Source organism: Anomalospiza imberbis, chromosome 6 (assembly GCF_031753505.1).
Source record: "Anomalospiza imberbis isolate Cuckoo-Finch-1a 21T00152 chromosome 6, ASM3175350v1, whole genome shotgun sequence".
Classification (NCBI taxonomy): Eukaryota; Metazoa; Chordata; class Aves; order Passeriformes; family Viduidae; genus Anomalospiza; species Anomalospiza imberbis.
The window spans coordinates 60,223,966-60,250,297 of NC_089686.1; the positions used below are offsets into that span (position 1 = coordinate 60,223,966).

The following is a 26,332-nucleotide window of genomic DNA, read 5'->3' on the forward strand; positions in this document are numbered from 1 at the left end:
CAGAACCTCTCTGGAGCAGGTCACCAAACAGTGCAGGATTTCAAGAGCTGATGCACTTTTATTGCTACAATATCCTTGTCATGGAGGTGATGGGGTTTGGGCTGTGGTTTCAGGTGTCAGTGTGGTTTTACATCTAAGGCCGAGCCCTTTTGGTAAGCTTGGATACATTTTTTTTTTTAAGAGCTTTTTCTTTTGTTCTTAGAGATGAATTGTTTCTAAGTAATAGGCTTCTGAGTGTACAGATTCATAAATGCTATAGTGGGCAGACGAAATGCCTGTACATGCAGAACAGCTGGATTCCAGCACTGGCAATGCTGTAACAGAGGACTCCAGGTCTCAGAAACTCCTGTGAGAAGCATGAGGAATTTATCAGGGCATGGCTCAATCACAAATTATATGAGTTTGCTGAAGAGAATGACACCTACAACCAGCCACGACCCTGGGCCAACCACAGACTGATCATGCTGTTGGCAAAGTTACATTTTCTCTGAAGGTCTGTTGTGAGAACTGTGGTTGCTGTGTTTTACTCTTGGAACTTACAAGTGCTTGCTAAGTGGATGGGGTCTCTGACCACTGAAGACCCAGTATAGCATTATAAAAACCAGAATAATCCAGCCAACTGGATAAAGTCCCCTAAAAAGTCTGTTTATTACTAAAAAAATTCACATAGTTATTTTTCCCCCCCTTTTTAAAAAAAATGAACATGATAGAAGCCTGGGATTTGCAGGAAAGCTTTGAAGTCCTGGAATGTGTGTTTTATTACATGTGTGTTCTACAGCTCTTTGTGCATGCATTTCTCTATTCATTTCTAGTGCAGCAGAAGGCAAGTCTCACCCCACTCTTGCAGTTACAGCAGCTCAATTCCAATCTCAGGCTCCCTCTGACAGCTGTGGGATTTACATTTGTGTGGATGTTCTGGCATGATTTGGGAGTGACAGCAGGCTTCACAGCAAGCACTGTGCTAAGTAATTCCGTGGCTCCTTGGGTCCACTGAGGTCCAAGCTTAGAAGCCCTGGCCTTCCCACCAGGAGAGTAACCCCTGCATCAATTTAACATTTCACCAATGACTTTGATTTCGAGGCTTCCTCTTTGCTGTGTTTCTGCGTGGATTTCCAGATGCAGTAGCTCCGTTATCCTGACAGATTTTTATTGTCATATCTGTGCTTTGTTTGTTGCAAAGTGAAAGGCTGGGCCCTCAAGGGCTGTGTGCTGGGTGTACAAGTCTCCAGACTATTCATTAGGAATATTTATGCATAGTTCTTTCACTGGGAATAAACATTTATGGTAGCACTGAAACACCTATCATAACAGTTTTAACTGAAATATGACAAAATTTGAAAGGTCGGGATCTGGAACCAAATACTTGAAGGTTATTTTCTTTTGAATTGTTTTTTTAATAATTTTTGTTGGAAATAATTTTTTTTTTCTGTGCAATGTAGTAAGGTGAGGCCTATAAAAACTTGCTTCCCTATTTTCATGTTAAATGTGCATGTTAAGGGTTTTTAGTGGCACTGAGTCTATTTTGTGTTCTTTAGAAAATAAGACACGAGGACTTTTAAAAGCTGTTGTTTTTCTTGACTTCACCTTCATTAATCTTATTTAGTTTCTGTAAGAGGCTATTTTGTGAGCTCCACCGATGGGTAATGTTTTCTTTTCCAAAGTTCATGATTCTTCTATTCAAATCACTAATTTTCACTGTTACACTCCAGTGGTTTAGTGCTTCCCAGGCCTCCAGGAATGAGTTTAATTAGCAATGCTGAATAAATTCTGAGACATGATTCATCTTTCTTGTCACTCAGACCTAACTAACGAAATTGCAATTTAAAGATGTGCTTAAAAGCCCTGTGAGAATAGCTTCTCCTGTCCAACTGGGAAAAGACTCAGATGTAAATTTGGAAATGAGGATTTCACCTGGCTGCCTGTTTTCAATTTAGCTAAAAGATACAGGATTCGGTCATATGTCCTTGAAGTCCCTGGTATATTGTTTTAAAAATACTGAGCTATGAGGTGTACTTGGCACATACATTCCAAACTAAAGCCCTGCATTAGGGCTTTTTTAGATGAAGTAATTGACTTGACAAATTTCAAAACTATCCTAGATTTAATGTGATTTAATTTTTAATGTGATTGAATTTGTCTCCATATTTTAATATTTTGAACCCAAAATACAGATGGGACAATGTCATTCTCCAGTGATCCTAACTGCTGCAGTGCAGAAATCCAAATTTTGCTATGTCCTTTTCTCTGAAGCAGGAGAAGGTGTATTTCTGAGACGCAGTGTCACGAGGGGAAAGTAGGGAATGCAGGAAGGGAAAGGAGTGAACTCACAAAGTGATGTTTAGATTTAAACCCTTCTTCTGGCATGTCCCAGTAGGCACTGCCAGCAGCATGGAGAGCAATCGGGTTTTGCCAGGCTCTGTGTCCTTCTGCGCACAAGGATCAGCATTTTACTCCATCAGTGGATGATAGCTCTTCCTCCACACACCTGTGGGAAGATTTAAATGTAGTTTTCCAGAATTTATAAAAATGGATCAAAAGAGTAACTTGCCTTAGGAGAGCTGTAAAGCCAAATGAAGCTGAACTGCCTAAATCCGAGTTTTAATTCTCAAACTACTTGCTCTGCTCCAGCACATGGAGCACTGTGAATAAAAAATATGGATTGTTTAGCACCTTTCCTATGTAGGCACAAAGAATTTAAGGACAAATTATGGCTGTAGCTACTTCCCTGGATTTTGTCAGATTCAGACAGATCCTGAATGTTATTTTAAGGTAACCTTAAAAGAATCCCCATGCTATTAATTTTCTATTTATTGCAGTTACACTGACCCTAATGATTTTTTTTAAATTAATTTGACAGATGTCACAAATATTTTCAATGCAGTTTAACATCATTAAATATAACATTTCCTAGAAAAAAAGGTTCTATGAAGTGAATGCATGGTGAGTGCTGGATTCTGGAAAGTCATGGGTGTCACAAAGGACTTAAAACACAAAAAGTTAGGGAGTAATGTTTATGGGGCAACTTTACAAGGTTCTCCCTCCCATGCCTCATCAGTGCATCTCACCTAGAAAGACAAGCTCCTCTAAAAGGGAATCTGCATATTAGTTTAGGTGTATATTAGTTTAGCATTTAGGTGTTGTGTATAGCTGATCATGCCTTCAGAGCCAAATTCAGTGACCTTAGGAGCTTTTTTTCAGATTTTAATTTTTTTTTTAATTTCTGTTACTTTGCTCACATGTAAAAGCTAACAGGGCTAAACAGAGCCTCTGAAAAGGAAAGGTTATTCCACTTCCTTGGAGACAGGATCTTGTTTTATGTGAAGCCTGCACAGTTTTTTTGCACCTGATGGACCTAGTTCTGCTTGGAAGAATGACAAAAAATAAATCATAGTTCCTTACCTTGTATGTGAACTTGTGGAGCAGTGCAAATACATAGTTATAATCCAGGCCATCAGAAATATAAAATGAATGATTCGAGGACTGGATTCTACTGGATTCCAATACTTTATAAACTTTAGAGCATTGGTAATGTCCCCAACTGGAATATAAATAAAGCAAACCCTTCCAAAGGTTTATAGGACTGTACTTGGTGCTCTCTTACTGCCCTAATTTATGATTGTTGGAAATTCACTAGCTGTGAAATGTGTTGGTCACAGAGCTGATGGCAATAACTTCAGAATATGAATGAGAGCGTCTGGGCTGCTATTTACCTTTGTTTCACAAAGTCAGCTTTTTATCTTTGCATCATTTAACCCCAGAAATATGGCTGGCTTAGACAGGCATGTGGAGCCTTCCATGGAACAGAAGATTTGCTTTCTCTAACTTCAGTAGTTTCTTCTGTGAAAAAAATTTACCTTTTGCTTTACCACCTTTGGCTGCTCCTCTATAGGAATGCAAAGCAAATAAAGGTAAATAAAAATAAGCAGTAGCTTTCCTCTGTAAAACAAAAAGGTGGTAAGACCCAGAAATTCTTTATTTTATGTTCACTTTATAGTGGCTTGGTAAGCTGAAGGCCCAGGCAGCAAGCCTGCATGGCACTCAAACTCATTTAAACCCCACTTTGCAGACTTTCATTAGTGCATATAAATTTTGCTTGGCTTTAGTTACAAATTAATTTCCCCATGCCTAACTTTCATGCTTTGGAGTTTTAGTTTCCATATTTGTTAAATGGTGGAGAAATGGTTTAGCTTTCTCAAATATTTATCAATTGCCATGAGGTTTTCTTGGGCAGAAAATTATGTTATTGAGTCTTGCTATTTTTCACCAAAAATGGGAATCTGCTGGAGATTGTTACTGTGTGCTAAAACTTCTTTTGTGTTTGATGTCCAGAATTTTGAGACTAAATCAGGAATACCTTGGTGTAATTTAATGCTCTGAGCTATGTGGGAGTTCAAACCAGGTAATGACTCTGGCTGCTTCAAATCTATGCCCCACGAAGTGTATTTTTTACCAGAAGAAGAGGAAACCTTAATTTCTATGGCAACTGGTGAATCTGAATCAAGGCACTGATAGTTTGTGATAGCCAAACCAGGATCATTCTTTTATTGTGTTGTGACTGGATATGGCATCCCAGCCTGCATTTGTTTGCAAACTTCTTGATACTTTTCTGAATTGATGGGTTGGTATAAACAAAACTTAGAGGCTGTCACCGTATCTTGTTTTCTGGCCTTACCTGACTTGTAAGCTTATCTCAGCTCTGCTGAGATAATAGAAGATATTATTTGTGATTAATGCCCTTGCTTGACTTCACCTGCATTTATGGATACAATTTTGGCTGCTTGAGTACTACTTTTACTGCCTCCAGGCCCCTTGGTACAACACATACATATAAAGCATCATGTTAAGGACTGGCCAGCTCTAAAGAAATGGACTGAGGACAAAAAAGATAGAAATAAGATTTTCCTGAAAGAGTGAAGGAATTTCGCATCCAGTGAGGCATGAAACTCTTTCCTTTCACTTCCAGACGGGTTCTGTCTCATGACCAGCATCTTCCTCCTTCTTTTCTGAGCAGCAAGAGTTCTACAGCCAGGAAACAGTAGTGAGCCAGGGCCTGAAAGGCTGAGATCAAAGGAGATATGTTCACCTCTGGTGCCTTAATCTAGCTTTGGGCTCAGGCTGTTGGTCAAGCTGGAGAGAGGTCTTGGACGAGATCATGCCAAAGCACTTGGTGAGTGCAGATGGTGTCAGCAAAGTGGGGCTCCTGGTGGGGTAGTCAAGGGAGAGGACATCACAATTTGTGCTTTAGTGTTTCTAGTGCCTTGAAGAACAGCCCCTGAGCATGAATGCAGAGGTAACCCATCAGCTGTGTTGTGCTGCAAGGTAACCCATCAGCTGTGCTGTCCCTTCTACTGGGGCTGTCCAGCCCTGGCCATGGGGGTGGATTTCCACAGGTGACCACTACAGATCTCTGCTTTGTGGACAAAATTTTGAAATGAAGAGGAAGGAGGGAGCTGGTGCAGCCTGGAGCTCCTCATTCTTTCACTTCAAGCATGCAAGTTAGTTGTTCTGTGTTTACTTCAGACTGAACAAAAAGAGTTCCAGAAAGAGCTCATTACTTGTTTATGTGTCTCTAATGCATTTTGAAGAGCTAATTTACAGAGGTGTCAGTTTGACATTGATAATTTATCATACTAAAATGGCAATGAGTTCCTTTGGAAAGCTAGCCTTCCTCTCATGCATATATTCTCTCTCTCATTGAGGTTTGTTTATTTTACACTCCTCTTTTGAGGTTTTGGGTCAAGCCATGTGCTGGAGCTTCCTTTCTGCAGTTTAGATTTTGAAAAGCTCTTAGATAAAAAAAGTGAGAGGAACTATACAAATATTTTCAAGTGTCCTGAATGGCAGATGGTTTTGAAGAAGGTATAATACTAAAGATCATAGGTAGAGCTGAGTCCAGCATTTGTTCTCTCCAAGCAGAGTGCAGATATCATGTGTTATGTCATTGTTTTATCAAGCTTGATTTGATGTGGAGATAGATGAAATACCTCTGCAATGTGCTGCTGATAAGGATGTGTGCAGTATATATATATATTTGTCTCAACATTTTTGAAAATATCAATTGACAGTGTTCTTTAGCTTTTTTTCCCCAGCCTGTAAATGGTTATAGTTCTACCTCCTTTCTTGGCTGAGAAATTTTTTGTCTGTCACGGGACATCATGCTCCAGTGGCCTATAATAAATATCTTATTATTTATATAGTTCATTAAAATTGCTGAGTTCCTTTTCTTTTACATGTTGAGACTTTAATTCTAGATAGGCTTCACAGCTTATGTTCATGATCAGAGCATACCTTTTCCAACCAGGGTACACTTTCTTTTCAGGGTTTCTGTTTTCAAGAATTTTAAAAATGAGTATTTTACTCAGCTGGTGGTTGGGTGATTCTAACTTAGTGTTTCATTACTGCATTATGGTTTTATTTCCTCTGCTGGATGCTAGGACTGGAGTTGCAGAGAAATTAATCCAAGATCCTCTGTCATTTACTGTACGATTAATCTTCTAATAAACTTATGTAATGTATTACATAAGTTTATTAGAAGTATTCAATGTATTTCTAATTTGGATCCCTGTTCACTTGTTTTCTCACTGAAAGGAAGAATCCACAAGAGATGCTCGGGTTCATGTCAGTGTTTTCTTCTTCTAAGGTTTCCACAGCCCACTTGGTGGTCCCTGACCATCACTTATGGTTCAAGAGTCTTTCCAAACCCAGTGACCTTAGGTAGTTCCAAAAAAATCCATTCTAGAGCCTGGAGTCCCACTGGGCCTCTGCTGGTGGAGGAGTGGAGGATACCACTCTGAGTCCCAGCCCTTTTCCTTAGGGCAATATCTGTAAAAACAAATGCAATCTAAGCAAACAGATTAATTTTGATCCCGTTGTCAGCTTCATTTTGCCTGGTTTGGCTGTGTCTGCTTGCAGCAGTGGAGAAGCTTGGCTGATAGTCTTGCAAATGCTGTATTCTGGAAACTTTCTTTTTCTTTCTGGAAACCTCTTCTGGTTATATGACACCATATGGGCAAGCAAAAGTGATTAATTGTACACAACTAAAATGCCAGCTTTTCCCCCAAGCCTATTAAAAAAACCCTGATGTTGCCAGTCATGAAGTCAGTTTCAATTCTAAGCAGATACAATTTTTATTCATTAAATTCATGGTGACATTTACTTGGCAATGGGAAATTTGTGATCAGAATGTTCAAGTTTTAAATTCTTTCCCAGTCAGATGCAAAATGCAGCTGTAGGTTTCTCACAGTGAGAACTGAGCAAACAGTAAGGTCCCAGTGAAAACAATAAGCACAGTGTAATTCAGTATATCTTGATATTTTGCATAGTAGCTTTTGTAAATATCGAAGGATTTTGTCTGCAGTTTAGAGATAACTTCTGTTCAACAACAGCTGCAGCAGAGTGGCTCAGATTATGCAGCTGCCTTGGAAGAGCCTGGACTAAACTCACCCAGTTGTAATCAGGTTGCAGATTTGTTACCTGGGAGTTGAGAAATGAGCCTGAAAGAGGCAGGAAATTGCTTCAGAGGGGTAACTGAGGTGCAGATATTCGGGCAGAGAGTTGAGCTGAGCCTGGGAGGGGACTGGCTGTTGAATATTGCATTGGCAGGGATGGGAGCCCGGGGCCTGCAGCTCCTCAGGATTATCAGTCACAGCAGGCAGGGGTGATTTGTCAGGGTGCAGGCTGGGAGACAGGGAAACCCAAGTCCAACTGCACCGTTTCGAAGCTGTAAATCTGCGAGCACTTTGGGAAAAGGATGTCTCTACTTACAATTAGATTTCTCCAAATAAGAAAATTGTCATGTCTCATCACCAGCCTCGTGCTTTTGGAGACATCTGTGTTTAGCTTACTGCAGATTAAAAAAAAAAAAAAAAGGCAGCAAAGAAGTAAAATTTTCCATTCCTCCCTGTGAATTTGTTTAGATTAAAAATGAGCAGGCTTTGTATGTAAAAGAAAGGTACAGTCTACCTAAGTTAGAGAAGTGATGAATTATTATCAGAAAGGTTATTTTTATCTCTAGTGGTTGATCTACAAATGACAAATCCTGTCTTGGAGAACGTAGTTTATCATGGGCCATAAAGCTGGAATAGCAGTGCTACATTCAGAGTCATGGTTTTATCTTAAAGGGTCTTCTTCTTATGATTTAGCTTTATACAGAAGCCAGTAGGAATACTCACAGCTGTAAGAATAGTTCACAGAAATTAGAATACCAAGTGTAAGCCATATTTTCATATGTGGTGCTGGTGACAATAGCATAAAGCAACATTTAAAGATGAGTATTTGAGACTTCATGTTGTGGAGTTGTACATTACACAAACTGGATTTTTGGATGCTCCGTTTTTTTCCTCTTGTCACAGCTCCTGAGGTCCCACTGTGGTGGACTGAATGTGTTTCTGAATTAGCCACAGTATCATTTATTAGATTATGTGTAAGGATTTGGCCCATTCTTTTAGAAAGTCCCTCAAATACCTTGAGAAGGTGTGTTTTACTTAAAAACCAGGAAGGGACTCATGGACTCATGACTTCAACACCTTTTAAAATCCAAACTGTTCATAGATAGATGATCTTTATCCATTCAGGATTTACCTGGGTTAGTTTAAAAGGATCAGCTTTTATCTGTGTTATTCAAAGGACTGTATCACTAAGGTTTATATTAGATATTTGGGGATGCAGTGTGTTAGATATTTGAGAATGCAGTGTGTTAGATATTTGGGGATGCAGTGTGTTAGATATTTGGGGATGCAGTGTGTTAGATATTTGAGAATGCAGTGTGTTTTATTTGGGGATGCAGTGTGTTAGATATTTGGGGATGCAGTGTGTTTTATTTGGGGATGCAGTGTGTTAGATATTTGGGCATGCAGTGTGTTAGATATTTGGGGATGCAGTGTGTTAGATATTTGGGGATGCAGTGTGTTAGATATTTGGGGATGCAGTGTGTTAGATATTTGGGGATGCAGTGTGTTAGATATTTGGGGATGCAGTGTGTTAGATATTTGAGAATGCAATGTGTTAGATATTTGGGGATGCAGTGTGTTTTATTTGGGGATGCAGTGTGTTACATATTTGGGAATGCAGTGTGTTAGATATTTGGGGATGCAGTGTGTTAGATATTTGGGAATGCAGTGTGTTACATATTTGGGAATGCAGTGTGTTAGATATTTGGGGATGCAGTGTGTTAGATATTTGGGGATGCAGTGTGTTAGATATTTGGGCATGCAGTGTGTTAGATATTTGGAGATGCAGTGTGTTAGATATTTGGGCATGCAGTGTGTTAGATATTTGGGGATGCAGTGTGTTAGATATTTGGGGATGCAGTGTGTTAGATATTTGGGCATGCAGTGTGTTAGATATTTGGGGATGCAGTGTGTTAGATATTTGGGGATGCAGTGTGTTTTATTTGGGGATGCAGTGTGTTAGATATTTGGGGATGCAGTGTGTTAGATATTCGGGGATGCAGTGTGTTAGATATTTGGGGATGCAGTGTGTTAGATATTCGGGGATGCAGTGTGTTTTATTTGGGGATGCAGTGTGTTAGATATTTGGGGATGCAGTGTGTTAGATATTTGGGCATGCAGTGTGTTAGATATTTGGGGATGCAGTGTGTTAGATATTTGGGCATGCAGTGTGTTAGATATTTGGGCATGCAGTGTGTTAGATATTTGGGCATGCAGTGTGTTAGATATTCGGGGATGCAGTGTGTTAGATATTTGGGCATGCAGTGTGTTAGATATTTGGGGATGCAGTGTGTTTTATTTGGGGATGCAGTGTGTTAGATATTTGGGCATGCAGTGTGTTAGATATTTGGGGATGCAGTGTGTTAGATATTTGGGGATGCAGTGTATTGTGCACACCCCCAACCCACCCTCAGTGTATTTGGGCTAAGAATAAAGGGTGTAGATTCTCTTAAAACATAAATTTTGGAGTGTTTTCCTCAACACTTGCACATCTCCAGACTGTAAACTGTTTAGACTGCCTTTCAGATTTTATTTGCAAACCATGGAGAGTACAGCAGAAGCAGCCATACATGATCCCTGAGTTATTCATGTTCTTACTTACTAAACAACACTACCTAAAGCAGGGAGATTAGGAGCTTAATTTGGAAAGATGTTTGTCCTGCAGCACACTCTGTCCATACCCCCAGCAGAGGCACAGAAACAGGCCATGGCAGATAACAGCTGCCTTTGGTGTCCCCAGAAAACACAGGGACTACAAAAGAAGTTGGTGCTATTTCTGTGGAAACAAAAGATGTACCCTGGAAGAAAATGCCAGTGAAATAACAGTAACAAAAATAGCTTAAAATAGACTTAGGAAATGCTGGGCCAGTTCCACAAAGACGTAAGTAAACAGAGCTTTAAAAACAAGCAGAGCTGTTTATCAGTGGAGAGATTTTCAAAATGGCATAACTGCAGTCAGCCCTTGCTGTGATGACACAAAATCCTTTCTCTTGTTTGGACTATGGTCAAACTGATTTAAAAATACATCTTAAATACCTGATACAATATATTATAATGGGCATGTCACCTGGTTGCTTTCAGTCTATCAATTGCAAACTTGCCCTCAAAACAGCTTTTATTTTATTTTTCTTTTATTTTAGAGTAAACTAAAAGAGGAAGAGCCCATATGTTTCCACAGGAGGTGTAGCTGTGATCCTCTCTGAGTTCCAGGAGACCAGAGTATTCCTCCTAGCAAAGTGAAAGTTCTATACCCAGGGTGAAAAGGAAAATCAGCCACCCAGGTCACTGATACCTATTGACCATAGAGTGAATTTTTGAACTGCTCTGCTTTCTTCAGAGCAGGAGGTACTAAAGCAGATTTTCTAAGGTGTTGCATGTGAACAGTTATGCTAAGCTTGAAGGGTGAAACAATTTAACAGGCAAAATGAACAGGTAAGTCTAGAACAAGTAAAACAGTAAACAATTTGTAATACCAGAAGAGTATCCATATAAAAGAATTATGCACATATACAAAGGATTTATCACTTACAGCTTACTTTGACTTGGATCCAATTGAGTATACCGTTCCCATCTGAATCTTTCTGCAAAAAGTTTTGTTTCAAGTTCCCTTTTCCAAGCCTTGAACAGTGTATTTGAGATGGCTAGTTTGCTAGTATTTCATCATGAGAGTGAAATGAATTCTGATTCCTTCCTGTGATGAGAAGATTGTACAGATTTTTTTAAGAATCAACTTTTTTGCGTACAGCTTTTATGTATTTTCTGTTCGATGGACAGTGTGATTAAATGTACAATAAATGCCTTCTCTGAACTAACACTTTGGTTTCTTACTGGTTGGACTGGAAATCTTTCATGTGGTGCTTACTCAGATTAGCCTTATCTCCGTGTTGATCAATAGGCCATCTCTTAAAACTGAAATACCGGGCTGATAACTGTAATCCTGCTTTTTAGCTTTGATAATTCTTTTAAACTCCAGAGCTGAAGCTGCTGGAGAATCTCTCACACACTGCAAAGGTTATTTGTAAGATTAAGTTGACTCTGTACACCTTGACTTAGAAAGTTTTATATTCTCTGGTAGAAATACTGAGGAGGTAGTAAAGGAGTTGTTCTAACCTATGTTTGTTGAATGATTGTTGTTGGGAGACAAAATTACAGTCAATGAGGAACATACTTTTTTAAAAAATTCAAGCCTTTAACCAATGAGGATGCATGCTCTGGATTTCAAAGGTTTTTAAAATAGCAGGTTGTTAAAATATACAACTTTGAAAACACAATCAAGTTCAAAATCTCTTCAGCTCTGTCTACACCTTTTTTTTTTTTTTTTTACTTCTCTTTCTATGCTACCAATATGAAAGAGTACTGGTGGCAAACAAGGAATCCTAATTATGATATAATCCTGACGGGAATTCTAGCAGAGATCACTGCTAGAAATTAAAGCTCTGATGACATGACTAGCTGCCCAGTAATTCCAAAGAGCTGTACAAAGCAGATACAAAGAAATCACCGTAAAGAGCACCTTTCTATCATTCCCACATTTCTAAGAGCAATGAGATTAACAATTAATTAAAAAAAAAAAAAACCAACAAAAAAAAAAACAACAAAAACCCAACAGTAAGAAATCCCACAAACAATTTTTGTTGCTTCCTCCTGAATTTAGGAAAATGGTCAGCCCCAGCTAACCAGTTCTAGATGAACCTGCTTGAGCAGGAGGCTGGACCAGAGGACCTCCAGATGTCCCTTCCAACTGACCCATCCTGTGATTCTGTGAAGACCAGAATATTACTGGGATGTGAGTTGAAATGTTCCGTATATAAAAACAATCACTCAGTAAAATTTGTTCATTTTTTACAATGGTTGTAATTCACTTGCTCATTAGGCCTGTATTATCATTTGGTATTTGAACACGCCGTGGAAACTTGCCCAAAACAAGGCTGTTAATTCAGCCTTCCAAAATAAAGAGGTTGGTTTGTTTCTTTTTAAAAATCCATTTATAAATGGCTGTAAAGCGTAAAAAAGTCATTGGCCCAGGGTGTTCTGATGCTGTGTCTGTGCCTCTCCAGTGCTGAGCTGTAGACCAAACACTTCAGTCCTGAGCACGTTGAGTTTTTAGTAAATACTGATCAAAAAACAATGGGGGAAAACAGCAGAAAAAGGCTAATAATACATTTATTTTCAGGAAATTGTCTGACCTTGGTTTTGCTAATTGCTAGTTCCAGAAGAAAAACAATTTATTCTTTGATTCTAGTCCTTCACTTTGAAGATTATTGTTAATTGCACATATCAGTCTTTGTTCACTTGTTGATACACACATAAGGTGAAGTTCTTGTTCCTTTAGTATTTCTAAATCCAAATTGTCTAACCTTCCACATTCTCATTAAAAGACTTTGATTTTTTTCCCATGGAAATTCCAGCTTCGGTTGGATGGCTCTTCTAAGGCAGGGGTTTATTTTGATTTGGCATGCAAAATTTAACAAACACATCATAATTTAGTTAAGTGTTTTTAAAGAGATTCAAGAATTTGAATAGATGTGCTTAAATTCCTGAGCTGCTGATATCACTGCTGATACCAGGTGAAGTTGCTTGAGCTCTGGGGAAGGCCTTTGAATTCAGAGGCTGAGTAATAGACCAGAATGTAACTTTTTGACAGGGGAAAGGAGCATTTTAAACATCCTACACTGGGATGGCAGCACAAGCAGTATAATAAGCACAGCTTCTTACAGCAGCATGTGCAGAAGCTGTAAATCTGCTGCAGGAGGGCTCAGCAAGGGCTGTGAATTCCAACACTTCTCTGAATTAACTGGAGCAGGGGAGGGATCCTGGCGGTCATGAACCTGTCTCTGTTTCTTCTTGCCACCTCAGAGTCTCCCAGAGCACTCTGGGATAAGCTCTCCCTTGGTCTCTGTTTTCATTTCTTGGGGGAATAAAGGTAAAACTCTATTTAACTCTCAGTCTCAGGTGGGAAATGTTCCTTTCCTTTTCCTTGTTTGAGAGGGATTTTTTTTTTTTTTTTTAATTTAAGTGAGGCATTTGTCCCTCTCCTAAAACTCCAAATGGTTTTTTAAGGATGAAGGTGGGAAAAAAAAAAAAAAAAAAAAAGTTGTCCCTACTGCACTGAAGGGTTTTCTCCCTTGAGCATCCCAAAGGCAGGAGACAAAATACAGCAATTCTTTCTGCAAAAAACAAATGCTGACTCTCAGCAGAGCACAATCTTGGCTTCGTCCATCAGGAGACTACAAGGAACAGCATGAGGCTTACACAGTCACACACTTCCACCCATGCTCTGGGCTTACCTCCTCACACCTAAAATTTGCTGCAAAACTTTCTGTTCAGTTCCCTGTTTGGTTTTTTTTTAACATTTCTGAGAACATCTCTGTTCAGCTTGTAGGATTTCTGTCAAGGTGCTTCAGTTTTGTGAACAGCAGTGCTTAAATTAGTGTGAAATTAAATGCAAAAAAGGATGTTTTACAGTGAGGTATTCTCTCTGCTATTGCTCAACAAAGTGAAATGAGGACTCAGCCTCTGTAGTGATATATAGTGTTTACTTAGTGTCAGATGTAGGTGTGGCTATCAGGGAAAATTGTTGCAACATATTTTTTCTTTCACAGAGTGCAATTAAGAGTGATATTATTTGTAATTAATTGAGACTGAGATTTCTTCAAAGCTGCTCATCATTAGTTTCTATGTACCCTGCAGTGGCTTTTTTTTTTTCCCTTGAAAAGTACATCTACTGCTGTGGCAGTATGAAGTGATTGGAAAATCCCTGCAGCTGGTAGAGAGGGAAGCAGACACTCCCTAAAATCTCCCTTCTGAGGTTTTATTACTGGTCATGCTCAATAAGTGACCTCATCACACAGTGCATATTGTGAGAGGGTTTACTGGGAAGTAGAGGTGTTCTTGGTGGGGGGATAGAAGTGAGTTAAGCCTTTAGGGTCCCTAAAACCATGTCATGCACCAGTCCGTGAGAAAGAAGACCAAAATCTTGGAGTGAAAAAGTAGATTAAATCTGCTACTTGTGAGGGCAAGGGAGTACTGTGTTTCCAAGACATATTGCAGTGGCAGAATTTCAGCAGTACTAAAACCCTGAGCATTCTTGCCCTAGGGTAGGAGCCAGGCCTTTTCCACACCAGTGCTGGCTTCTCCCAGATCAGCTCGAGGTGGCTGGGACACCCGAGTGGGAAGGGCAGGGTGAGATCCAGTGGGAGATAAAGCCAAATTATAATTTGTGTTGGTAGTGAGCTGCCTGGTGATGTCTCATGGTTAAATATGATTAAGGAACCACGACACAGAGCGGCTGTAGCCTGTTTCCTGTTGTTTTGGGTTTCAAAACACTTGTTTCGTGTTTTTGGCAAAAAAATGGGGGAGTGGTAGTGGCATTGAATGAGAGGGTGAACTTAGCCTGAAGTATAGTTTCCTTTTGCCAAGAGCAAAGAAATTATAAAAACAAATTCTTGGCTGAAAACTTAAAAGGATAGGTTTGGAATGTTATCTTAAAGGACGTTACAATCCTGGAGCTTCCAGTCATACCCCAGATAAAGCACTTTGTTTATACATTACCCCATTTCACATACAATGCTTCTATGGGAGATGGGCTATAAGGATTCATCCTGGGTTTGGGGGACAAAGAGTTTAATAAGATTTTCTTTCTGTAATCTGCTGGTTTTATGCATCACACATATAATCGACGTTTTTGCAGCAAGTACTAGTTAAACTGTTCAAAAAGATTTCATGCTGTTGTTCTAGGATTTACTCCCTTTCAGGAAGCCAAGAGAAACTTTAGAAATACACAGTGTTTACAACAGTGTGACCTGGAAAAGAATCCAGGGCAGAGTTTTTAATAACACCTTTACCATCCACTTTAGACTTTAATTTGAGCTTTTATCTTTGTGTTTTGTTTTAAAGAAAATGAGACTTCTGGAGCTATGAGAATTAAATCGGTGCTGCCATTTCTATGCTGATAAATTACCTGAAGCTGGACATTTCCAGCAATATGGGTACCTTCACGACTGAGAGAGATCAGTTTAAATAAATTTAGCGTAATCAGTGTACGCATCAGTTTAAATAATGTTTAGCATAACCAGTAGCTACTGAAAAACCTCACTGCCTTACAGCAAGTGTTGCCACCCCTCCTTGTTGTTGAAAACAAACCACAAAGGGCTGGATTTGGGATCTGTGGGCTTTGGTACCAAAAGAGGGCACAGTTCTGGCTTCCCTGCAGCTGGCAGCGGAACTCCTGCTGTCCACAGTGGCAGCAGGATTTCTCCGTGCAGCAGAGCGTGGGAGAGCTGCAGAAGATCTGTAAATGTTTCTGGAATTCAGTACTAATTTTGGCTCTCCTAAGTGCTAAGGAAAAAATTAGCTTTTGGCCTTGAACGCGTGGCATTTTCACTTCTTTTAATTCTGCTTGCTAATTTGCTCTTGCTTGTGCCTGACTTGAGGGCCCACAGAACAGAAGGTGTGGTCTTCTAAAATAAACTTGTGTTGTTTTTGTGGGATCCACTTGATGCTTTGTACTTTTGCTTTAGCAGTAAAAGTGACTTCTGCTGACAGCTGGAGTAATTGCTGTGCATGGAATAAAACTGTCTTGCTTTTCTTGCTCCATTTCTAAAATTTAAGTGTATTCTTGCAGATCTAAGCCGAAATACAGAGATAAATTTTTGCTCCATGCCATAAAAATGGTTTATATATTTTTCTGATGCTTGAATGTGCAGAAGACACATGTAATCATTATTGAAAGGTAAAAAAGAGAATGGGGCAGATTTGGAGGCAATGAATTTTATTTTTATATCCCATTCTTTCTCATTGTTCATTATTTATATAAGCTCTACTAGTCCTTTTTCCAACTCCCCTTAGAATTAATGAGAGCCAGAACAAGTACAAAGAGACTTTTGTAGATGTTTAGAAGATGAAACACTCTTTTCAGAGGTGACAAAGCTCTAACTTTAAAGTGACTCCTGCTAAGGGTCCATCTACTGGTGCAGCAGGTAGGCACTTGCTCTGAGGGCAAATATCAATAGACAGGTCACAGTATTCATCACAATTCTTGCCTGTTTTCACATTAGAACATTGTTAGAAAACAGGGAGAAATTGAATTAAATGCCATTGAAGATTGGGCATTTTCCTAGTGATGAACTCACTTTTGAATTTGACAAGCCACACACGTTGAAGATCACATTGTCCTGTCACTCTTCACCCCTCGCTGGTCATTTTTGCCATGTCATTACAAGCTGGCTACTACAAAAGTTCTGGTTTTGGTTTTTGGCTTCTTTTTCTCCACTGCTGTGTCAGAAGGCGAGGGGAGGATCTGTTTTTAATGCAGCACACTTGAGGCAGATAGTGATGCTATCTGTTTAAGCTTTGTGCTGTTTGGCAGAAGGAAGGAGTTCCAAGGATCTTTTGCAGCGGTTCAGTTATTAGCTATAGGATTAGTGGTGTCTCTAACAAGCGCCACTGGTAGCAGCTCAGGGGGAGTCTTCCTCAGAAGTTCCTTTGTTCTTTTGTTATTGGCATCCCTTTGTTCACAACACAGGAAGGTTTCAGCCAAAAGTAGGGGCAAAAGAAAAATCAACTCTTCTTGACTCTTTGGAGACAGAAAAATACACAGCAACACAAGGACCTGAGGAGGCTTTTTTGGCTGATCATTACTGATCATACTAAATTGGTATAAAGAACTGCATGTGATAAATTTGGCAAAACTTCTGGATTCTGTTTCACTTGGCTGTGGGAGTAGAAAGCCTGAGACAACACCAAGCTACATGTCAGATATGCCCAGCATATTCAGGCTTGCACAGTCAGAAAAAGAAATGTGTGTTCTTAACAGTGACTTAATTTTTCTGCCCTATGATGCTGGCTGACATTAGAAGCCTTTCAAAGAATCTTTGTTCAATTTCCATTCTTTCATGTAGAGCAGTGTTATTCTGTGAAGCTGTCTAGTTGAACCACATGCATGGGGGATGAATGCTGTTTCCTAGAATGTAGCAAAGCTTGTGATCAGCGTAAGTGGAAAAACCCACATTCTTGCTGCCTGCTGGAATGCACAGCTGCGTTCTGGGAAGAACCAGCCAGCCCAAAAACCTTCTCCTGTCTTTTCTTCTTCTGCTTGGCCTTGAGTTGGGTGACTACTTATTGTTTGTGGATTTCGTTTTCATTTACATCTCCATTGTCACACATGTCGGTGTGGTGTTCACAGTGTAGGTGCTGGGGTTTGGTCAGAGGAATTGGTTCCTTGCTGGCACTTACTGAGGAGCAGGAGAGCAGCATTTGCCCTGTGTGTCAGATCCCTGACAGCAGCAGGTAAAAGCACTTTTAGCTCACTGCTAAGAGCAGCAGATGTTAAGTGTCCCCGCTCTGCGCAGGACATGCAAGTTGTGTTCTGCAGTCTGAGATAAACATTGTTTCCTTGGATCGACCCAACAGCTTTGTTGCGAGATAAAATCCTCAGGCTGTTTGTCAAGTTCGCAGCTACCAGAAGGATCTGGCTCTGGAAGGAGAGAGGAGCTGCTGTTCCCTGGTGGATTTTAGTGTGGAAGCTGGCCTGTAGCAGGGGCAGGGGCACAGCAACGTAAGGGAGACAAAAAGGACAAAAAAATATTTGTAAAAGAGGATTTAGAGCCTGAGTGCCACACAGAGACTAAAGGCACAGCACAAGGATCTGAAATCCTGGGCAGTTGCTGCTGTTTGCACAAGTCAGTGCTGTCAGGGGAGCTGTAGAATTTTGCTCTGTATCTGCTATCGGTAATTTTTTTCCAAAATTATTCACAAAACTAGAGTTAGGGTACAGTAAAAATAATTCATTGTACTGTCAAATTTTCCTCTTCAAGCAGATAAAGTTGTCATTCTTTTCAAATTAAAATAAGAATTCAAAAAAATAAAAAAGGAATCTCTTTTCTAGTGAGCTCTGTTGTCACCCACAGAACTGTAGTTTTCAGTTCCTTTGTTTGAGTTGCAGAGGAAAGCTTATTTGTCTAAACTGAGGTAATTTTATAGATCCCTAAAATCTGCATTTTCTCTCAGGTCCCTCTCCCCCCAATTTTGAGCATCCAGAGAAAACCTAAAACTGTAAAATAAATCTTCAAATGCTGCAGAAAGCTGAGCATAGCTTTTACTACATACCTCTGCAATTAGAACTAATTTACTGCCCTGGGAGATGGGGGAAATGTGCAAGGTACTCCTTGGGTGAGTAGACCACAGTAAGAAAAGCAGAGCTGTTCTGTAAAAGTTATCTGCTCGTTTTCAACAATTATCAGGGTCATTCTTACAGCTACATACCGCAGAGCATTAATTAATGGGGCTGCAGCTGGTGGTACCACTTTGGCTGCTTCAGCCCAGCTCTTATTCCATATTTCTCAGGTTCCTATGACCAGTCTTGGACCACATCCCATCGCCTTTTTTTTTTTCCCCCAAAGTACAAAAAGTACTTAAGTCTCTACTGGAAAACTGCCAGGCTTTCATAAAAAGAACAGAGCTGTCGTTTCTTTGCTATTTTTATCTCCTCTGCCAAAAAAGACACCATGTTGCATTGGCAGTTGTATATTTTAAATTGCTTTCTCTGTTGAGCTTCTCGGGTCAGACCTCAGGATTTCTGCAGCCAGTGGAGCTCCAGCATCGTGCTGACTGCAGTTCCACTGTGCACTGGATTTTAGGGAATGATTCCCACATACAGCAGGACTGCACTTCTCAATTTCCTAAATGTCAGGAGGCACACAAATTTGAAAAAGAGCTGGTGGGGCTGGTGTATGGAGAAAAGCCTGTGATAAAAAACTGTTTCAGGTCACAGTGCCGTTTGCAGCAGGAGGGTGCAGCTGTGACTAGGCTTGGCAGAGTGGCAAGGTTCCCCTGGAATTCCCTTTCCTGGAGCCTCAAAGGACTGGAGTGGGTAGAGTGGTTCTGCCCTCCTTTGGTCTGTGTCATCCTGCTGTGAAAACTGAGTCACTTCATCCCCTCTGTGTCAGGTTTTATTCCTCAGGAGCTTTTGAAGCAGAAGATGTAGGCACTCAGTGTGTGGTGGTGGGGAGTGTGGCTGTGCTGAGCCTCATCCCTAATGGGCTGCAGCTGTGCAGGACAGGTGAATGCAATTGAAGGTGAGGAGCCATGGAGTGCCCAGGTGTGCTGAGCAGCCACAGGGGAGCAGAGGCACACAGGTGCCGTGCATCAGCAGGAGATAAAAGGGTGGGCTGAAGGACAAGAGACACTTGCAGCCTCCTGAAGTGCTCTGGTGTTGCTGTGTGTGGGTTGGAGCTTTCTGGAATTATATGGTGACACTCCGGGTGTCGTGGCCATCTCAACTGCAACATATGCTGTGACAGGAGACGGAAAGGAGGTAAATCTATTCTCATTGCTTTATGTCCTTTCAGCGTAGAAGGCAATTCCACACAATTGTAATGGAATTTTAAAGATGGATTTAGCTGTCAAAAGCTTTTAAAAATAAGAATGTATGCAAGCCTAAAACACTTACTTTGTCAATGCTTTTAATTCTAATGAATTGTTGTTTAAGAGTTGACTTTGGACTGTGAGGGGTAAGATTTCATTGCCAAAATACAGTCTGTTCCTGAAAAGACTGACTCTTGTATTTAAATTTGAATGAATAATGTGAGCGGCCTTTGCTGTAATTGCCGCAGCCTAATTTGGGATGTGCAGAAAGCTTGTAAGATTAAAACTTTATGGTGGCTATTGTTGGTACAGACACAGCGTTCAGCTCCAAACTGCCTTGGAAACATTTGCATTTAGTGGTACAGCACCTCAATGTGTATTTTTACTGTAACCTAAAATGTTACATATTGTCTCTTAAATATATATGTATATGTGTGTGTGTGTCATAGAGATAGGTATGGAAACAGAAGCAGATAAATATCTGAAAAAAGACTGGAAATCACTGGAATAGAAAGAGATGGGGAAAGGCTTCATGAACGCTGTCCTACCACAGGAAGCACAGTGTGCTGTAAAGTGCTCTGTGGTGAAAAATGTAACCACACTTATTCTCTACTGTTTGAAATATTCCTTTCTCCCTCCTCCCCCTACATTCTCCTGGACCCTCAAAATCCTCGTAACAACAGGTTTTGTTAAGGTGACTTTGATCATACTGTTCCTACTGTGGAAAGTTTTGTAGTTGAACACCTGCTTTATAAAAGTAAAGATGAACTAACTTTCATACTTAAAAAAAAAAGGCTTCATCACCTTTGGTACTGATGCCAAATAAAACACAGCTAGAGATTCCTCCTCTCCAGACTGGAGAGTGAATTTTCTGAGAATTTACAATGATATTGATGAATAACACATGACTTTGGCACTCTTTGCAAAGTGCAGTAACTGCAAGGTAGCTGGTGATGCCCTGAAGAGAATTAGCAATTAGAAAACTAGAGGGATAGGAGATACAAAATCTGATACAACTTCTTACATGCTGCTTTAAATCTTTCCCTGGGACCACACTGCAAGGAAGCAGATCTTTCAGCTCTTAACCCACACGCAAAGCAAACACGCTGGCTTTTATTGCCTTTTTATTCAGTCTGCTCTATGTTAGCTTCTGTTAATGCAAGATTTGGTACTTGGAGTTGAGAGCTCCTTTGTCTTCCTCCCTGTAAATCAGCTAATCCCAAGCCCTGGGCAGCCTGCCTGCCCCACGCACAAGTGCTGAGAGAAGTGATACTGGAGGGAGCTTGCAGGTTTGGTTCTTAAACTGAGCAGTGATTTATGGCTTTTGACTGAGGTCATTGCTTGGCACATAGTGATGACCAAATTGATGGATTAGGAACTCGAGCAACTCAAGGGCTTTTAACATTTGTAACCAATCATAATCTGGCTGGCAGCGACCACAACAAAAACCCCATGTATTCTTCTTTGGATCTATTTTAAACTAGCTTAGCTTTGTTTTCTTCTTGGAGATCTACTGCTGCCATTAGATACTCTTTGATTTGGTTCCAAGGATGGGTCAGGGTCACATTTTTCTTTGATAAACCTATTTTGGTCCCCTCATTGATGTGCGCTGCCGAGAGTTGCAAGTTTCTTTTTGGTCTGCTATTGCATTACCACATCAAGGAGAGCTGCAGAACAGGCAGGAGGGTTTTACACAGTGCCAGAGGGTGCACTTGGGCTACTTTTGTGTCATCTGAAGAAGCAGGTCCTGATTAACAGCACCTCAGGTATCACCAGCTCATCAGTGTCTGTGAGGTGTGTAAGGCAGAGTGCTTCAGAACTTCAGCATTAAAAAGGCTTTGCTGCAATAAAGGGGTGGGGAACAAGCTCTGAATAAGGAAAACTCTACGAATGTCCATTGTTCACATATTTAAAATTAAGCCTAGCTCAGGAATAAAATTGTGAGATGAACTGCAATTCTCTGCCAGGCTGGTACTAATGTCAGTGAAGGTGTAATACCCCGACTTTGAATCCCTTTAAAGTTAGGCCTTGAAAGCGCTCTTTGCTGTGTTAAAAGTGTCTTGCTGTACTGCATGGCTGGGAGGGAGACATTTCTACCATATTTACTGTAGGCAGCTCAAACAACAGCAGTAAGAATTAATACTAATCAATACTTATATAGCACTTTTTACCCACTGAACTAGCATCTCTTGCGCAGGAAAGTCCTGTTTTATTCAGGCAGACTTGTTCTGAAGATGGTGATTTAGTTTTCCTCTATGGTACCTCACAATCCCAAGAGTTTATTAGAATATTGATATGTCTTTGGGGTTTCACTCTTATCTGTTACATTTTGAATTACTGAAATATAGGTTGAAAATAAGTTGTGTAAATAATTATTATTTCTGGTGTTTTCTGTGCCAATGCCTTGGAGCTGTGCTGCTGGCTCCCTCTCCATTGGTAGGGGCCGTGTACATGTAGGAGGAGGTGCTTCAGACAGAATGAAAATATATTTGTGTGTCATGCAGTGGAGGACAAATACCAGGAAGGCTGTCCTTTTGCTGAGTGCAGCTCTTTCAGAGTAACTTGCTTGGATGGACATTTTTGCTGAGAAGTTCCTCTAGCTCAGAACTGTGTGTGCAATGCTCCTGAGCTGAAATTCCATGCTGGAGACATCAGCATGTGCATGCAATGTTCCTGAACTAAAAATCCGTGCTGGGAATACCAGCATGTGCATGCAATGGTCCTGAACTAAAAATCCGTGCTGGAAATACCAGCATGTGCATGCAATGCTCCTGAACTAAAAATCCATGCTGGAGACATCAGCATGTGCATGCAATGTTCCTGAACTAAAAATCCGTGCTGGGAATACCAGCATGTGCATTCCATGCTCCTGAGATGAAATCCATGCTGGGAATACCAGCATGTGCATGCAATGCTCCTGAACTAAAAATCCATGCTGGAGACATCAGCATGTGCATGCAATGTTCCCGAACTAAAAATCCGTGCTGGGAATACCAGCATGTGCATTCCATGCTCCTGAGATGAAATCCATGCTGGGAATACCAGCATGTGCATGCAATGCTCCTGAACTAAAAATCCATGCTGGAGACATCAGCATGTGCATGCAATGGTCCTGAGCTGAAAATCCATGCTGGAAACACCAGTATGTACCTTGAGCACTTTTGGGCTCCAACTCAGCTGTTTCCTAGAGCTGAGAGTCCTCCTCTCAGAGCGCCTCAGGTCTGGATGTTCATGTTGAAAAGTGCATGTCCTCCTTCCTGCAGATGCAGGAGAGAACGAAGCACACTTTGACTGTGGCCATAGGAGCTGCTGCAGCAAGATCTGGGACCAAGACCTGCTGCCTGGTAACCTACTCACCTCTGCCTTATTCACAGAAGGGTGGGGATGAAATGAGTTTTCTTCAGATCGCCAAAAATGTCATCAGACTCCAGAGATCTCCAAGCCTAAACTGTCTCCAACGCCTTCTCATGAGTCCAGGGCCTCACCTCTTCCCCTCTGTGCAGCTGCCAAAACCTCTTGCTTCCTCTCACTGACAGCTTCACCAGTGCAGCTGTGTATTTTCAATGAGTAGCACTAGGAAAATTTGGGGATGGAATATAATTAAATTTTTAAAACCCACAGGAAAGTTTCTGGTTTGAACGTATTAGTCACTCAAGTTCAATTAAAGCTTTGTTTCCGAGGAAGTTACCTGACGCTACCACAGAAGATCCAGAGAGCTGCAGGATGATCTCTGCTTTGCTGAGATCACTGTCGTTCACATCCTGATTCTAATCCAAAGGAGAACCCTGGTGCTGACGGCCGGTGACAGATTCATGGAAGGATTTGTGTCAAAACCAATTTGGATCTTGGGAACCTTTGGTTACAGTTGCTGTGCAGGGAGCCACGGCGGCATTCCCTTTGTGAAGCACAGCAAAATTCCACCTCTCCTTGTCATCTGATGAAGGGAAGGTAAATCCTAAATGCACTTCAGTTGTGAGCTATTCGGAGCTAGGATTCATGCAAATCTTGTTCAGCAGAAAAAAAGTAATGTGTCAAATGCCTTGTAATCCCCTTTTTTTTTCTTTCAGGCAGCCCTGCGTGCTGCTGCATTGAGGTAGGTCTGCTGCTGAAGCACACTCCTGTGGAATCCTGCTTGCTTCCTAAACAAGGAATTCTTTAGTTCATATGGGGCATTTTCATAGCTGGGTTTCCTCCTGTATCTGTTTTGAACATATGGGAAGTCAGTGCTGCATTATGAGATATACTGATGTACTCTGAATTTATTTGCTGGCTGTGGAGTTGTTCAGTCCTGTCAGAGTCCTTGTCTGGACTAAAGGAAATCTGAGGACACAAGTGCCAGATGAACGGAGACAACAGAAAATGATCTGGGCCTACAGCTCTCCCACGTTCAGCTGTGGCTCTGTGAAAGTGTCAGCTCACAGGGAAGGCCAGCCATGGGAATGAATTGCATCCAGCTCTTTCCACCAGCAAAGCAGCTGTGCATGCTCTGGTGTGAAAGGTCATTCCTCCCCACCATGACCACCTCATGGTTTTATCTTTTTTCCTTCCACCACCCATTAGGTGGCACCTAGAGAATAGAGAAAAGGCTGGCATACTCTGGGCAGGAGAGTGAGTACAGCCATCTCCCACAGCTCTCTTTAACTTCCCCCCAGACCTCTTTGCACCCCTCCACACTCCTGGAACAACTCTGCTTCTCTTCAGCAAAGACTTTTGTCCTCACTGTTAGAGGTCCAGGCTGGCTCCATGAGAGAGTTTGCATGGTCCTTTCTGGCTCCTGCATCTTAGCTTTCCCTTAGCTCTGCAGAACACAGAACCCAAGTGATAATGCTGCTTGAGGGCAAATTCTGCTGCTTTTCTCTCTAGGAAGGTGCTGCATGTTACATCTGAACTCAATGATCAAGAGTTTGATCATTTTCCCCTCTGCAATGCAATGTGTTTTGGCCACTTATTCTGGGAGAGAACTGGGCACGTACCAGTGTTTTTCATTCTCTTCTATTCCCACATCTCAGTTGCAGTTAAGAAGGAACTCCCAGAGGTCCTCTGGAAGTCACATGGTAACTCAGGGCCGGGTTTTCAGGACAAGTTGTAGGAGATACCTTCAGATGCTTTGGGTAGACACAGCACTGGGATGGGAACATTTATCAGCAAGATTTAGGCCCTGGTGCTTCTAGTCCCACCCTGTGGCTGGCAAGGCATTGAGGAATGGTCCAAACTTCTCCCTCCCATGGGTATTGAACCTGTTTTTTGGGAACCTCAGCCACTACTGGTATTGGGAGCAAACCACGGGGGAGTTAAATTTCTGCACTTAAAAAAAAAAAAAAATTGTAAGCAGAAAAGGCTTTCCAAGAGTTTGTACCATTCCTTCAGGGATTCTTTTTTTAAAGAAATAACAACTGGAGTTTTAAGTGCCAGCTACTGATCTGATAGACACTGGAACTCATAATCTTGATAATTCTGTTTCTGTCCTTGTCAAGCACCCTGTTAGTGGCTGGGTCTCTGCCCTACCTGGAGCAAAACTGAAGCTGATTTTGGATATCACTCATGCTTAACGACATCCAGGAATGAAGGGTACCATAACAATGGAGCTGGTGTCACAGATCTTGTCACGTGGGAAAAACTGGGAAATTGTCCTTGTAAGACTTTGTGTTCTAGAGTGACCTGCCTACTTTTATATCATCTAGTCAGCTTTTGACAGAGCAAGGAATTGATGTATAGCTCACAAATACATTTGTCTGGAGTGGTTTCTGTCAACTGGGCTATTTCTTTTCTGGTGCCCTTTTGTGTATGTCACAGGACAACTTTTTATGGGATCCTTTATAGGAAAAGGAGGAGAATCGGTTTACATCCCACTTGGATAAAATGGCATCAAACAACTTCTTCAAAGTCTAGCACACTTCCCTAAGCACAAGTAAAAGCCTAAATGGTTAAATCAATCCCAGCTAATTCAGTATTTGGTAAACTCTGGCCTTACTCACACATTCTACTATTCCCAAGCAGAGTAAAACATAGGAGACAATGGTGCAGATGAAAAGAAACAGAAAATATCCCTCTTTGGAAGGAGACAAGTTCTCCTCTGGCATTTTTAAAGCAACCTGATATTTGCAACTCTAGATTGGTGTTATTATGCATCTTTTCCTTTCCCCATCCATGTAAATGTTTGGTTCTGCTTGCTGAGGATTGATCAAATCTTCTCCTTGCACAAGCCTCCATGGGTGGAGACAGGATCCAAAATGCCAGCACATAAAGGTTTAGAAAGTGCAGTATCAACAGAGCTGTGCAAGTAACTCCTTTTAGTGGTTTCTTGGCTGAACTGTAATACTGAGAAACAAGTTGTTCTGTGACAGTGGAACTAATGAATCCTGGCTGCCTGGATTTGAATCCTTGCCTCCCAGCTCTTTGCCCACCCCTCAACCCCTGCTCCCTCTGTGTCCCCTGTGGTTCCCTCCCCTCCAGCTACCTTTGCTTGCCTTCCTTCTCCCCAGATAACAGCTGGGCAATGGTAGCAGGGATTGCAGCTGGCT

At 41.1% G+C, this 26,332-nt stretch overlaps 1 long non-coding RNA gene across 1 annotated transcript; it reads left to right on the forward strand.

Moving 5' to 3' along the window:
• The first annotated feature begins 24,209 nt into the window (after positions 1-24,209).
• On the forward strand, positions 24,210-26,078 carry LOC137476451 (uncharacterized). The gene is made up of 2 exons (XR_011000381.1): positions 24,210-24,539; positions 24,675-26,078. It is a non-coding gene; the product is annotated as an uncharacterized lncRNA (long non-coding RNA).
• Positions 26,079-26,332: the final 254 nt, after the last annotated feature.